Raw genomic sequence first — 2,304 nt, forward strand, 5'->3', positions numbered from 1 at the left:
TTTTTCTTTGTCATACACTTCCTTTTCATCATAACAGTTTTTACAGGTACTGGTACAGTACATACATTTGATTACATTTGTTACGCGAAAATTTACAAGAAAATTGTCCCTCTGTTGACATGCTGGACTGAAACATGACAGAACCGACCTGTCTATTACAGATTGTTGGAATCGGTTTCTTGTTGCAGTGAAACAGCTTCTGCATACCTCCGCGAGTATTGCTGATCAAGGCTTGATTCCTAATAGCTGTTACTGAATGTTCACTTGACATTTTGTCTCGTACAAAGCAAGCTGATTTACCCCATTTTGGGCAGGAACCCTTTTTGGTGTTTTAAACATTATGTTATAATTTAGCTATTGAAAAATAGCAGATCTACAAGCTCATAGAGCTACGAGCTTGTACTGTAGGTCTGCTATTTTTGAGAAATCGTGAAAATGTAGTGCAAATGTTTTAATATATAGGATCCCTGGAACAACATATTTTCAGATGGGGGTCGGTGGCCAATTACATATAATGTTTGGGGTCCTTGACATGAAATATTGAGCACCACTGACCACTGATGAGGTTTTTCAGAAAACTATCATGATTTAGAAGACTTTTTTTTTTATTGTTCACAGGTCAAAATGGGTTAAGATAAGATACAAAACATCACTCTGCTATGTAGTCCCCCCTTAAGTCAATCTATTTTATCAGGGGGGAGACCTGAAGAAGGTCAGTAGACCGAAAGCTTGCAAAATAAATACTCTGATTGTGGCACAGATCTGAGTGTGCGGTGCGGAGCTTCCCTTTTCCCTATTCTTCTCATTTTTATCAGGGGGGAGACAGAAAGTGGTCAAATTATGCATTTTGTTTCATACCTTAGGCTGCCTTACATTTGTAGTCAAACCATCCTAGATTGAGAATGAAGTTGCGTCCAACTTGTGCAATATTAGAGAATGTCAGACAGGTATGACAGCTATGTTTTAACATACTTTTGATAAGAACATGTGTGTTATATTTGCCTGCTGACGCCATATGCAGGTGGATGGGGTCTCTTTAATTCTCTTTAGTTAATTTAATGCAATAATAGTGTTTATCTTAAAATATTTCATCTTAAATGAAGCACGTTGAACTTCCTGTGCAAGAATTAGCTGTATACACAAATAAGTAATAAAGTATGTCTTGATTTAAAATGCCAAGTTACAGTAATGTTATTTTATATATATATTTTAGCTTATAATCATATCTGTGTATTTATGCATAATGTAATGTATGTAATGTGGAAATGGGTTATGTTTCTTATAGCATAAACATAGTTAACCCATTTTGGGTGGGAACCCCTTTTGGTGTTTTAAACATAACATATTATAATTTAGCTTGTAGGTCTGCTATTTTTTTTTTATCGTAAAAATGTGGCGCAAATCTTTGAATATATATTCTTTCAAAGTGAATGTTTTTTTTTAACTCAGGTTAAATCATCAGGATGCTTTTCAACATACACAGTGAAATCCTCAGTTTTATTTATCCATTTGGAAGTGTGCAAAGGTTACATTTGTACAGTCTTGGAGAGAATCTCACAGGGTATTTTGGACTAGTGGACCTATGGAATGCCCTCATGTCCTTTTGAGAAGGATGACTCAATCATCAGATCGGTGATGTAACAGGCCTATAGGTAATAGATGCTGTTTGATGTTTGTCTACCGTCTCGTTTCAGTCATGTGACCTGTCCTGTCCCTCTTTTAGAATGTCCATATCAACTACAGCAACACCCATCGGTTCAAAGGTGAATCCATCTTTCTATCTGCAACACCGCGTAAACATTTTATTGATGTATTCTTCTCTCACATAACATGACACATTCCAGCGCTCTACACAACACCACCGCGGTAAAGTCCAGTCCTACTACTGTTTTTTTACTTACTTACTTTTACTTTCTTTTGTTTGGAACTCAATGCATATCTGCACACACATATCGTACATTCATACTGTACAGAAATGGTAAACGGATGTCTCTTTGTAGAAATATGTCATGATGATATATTTGTTTTAAGAACCATACATTTCTGCTACAGTATATTCAAGTCACATTTTTTTATAATTGTTTCCAATAATAGGTCTGCTGAGTAACCCAAATGACTTGATGCCATCAATAGTCAGTACTACTAGTACCTCTGAACCAATCAGACATTTAGAACACACCCCTGGACAAAGAGAGACGTACCTGCTGCTCTGGACTAACCAAAGGCTTCCAAACACAAGCCTTTGAACCAATCAAAGCAGAACAACAAAGTTCCCTGCCTGAGTTAATCAGAGCCCAGCTGTTT

The sequence above is a fragment of the Protomyctophum bolini genome (genome assembly GCF_963924005.1).
Source record: "Protomyctophum bolini genome assembly, chromosome: 8".
Taxonomy (NCBI): domain Eukaryota; kingdom Metazoa; phylum Chordata; class Actinopteri; order Myctophiformes; family Myctophidae; genus Protomyctophum; species Protomyctophum bolini.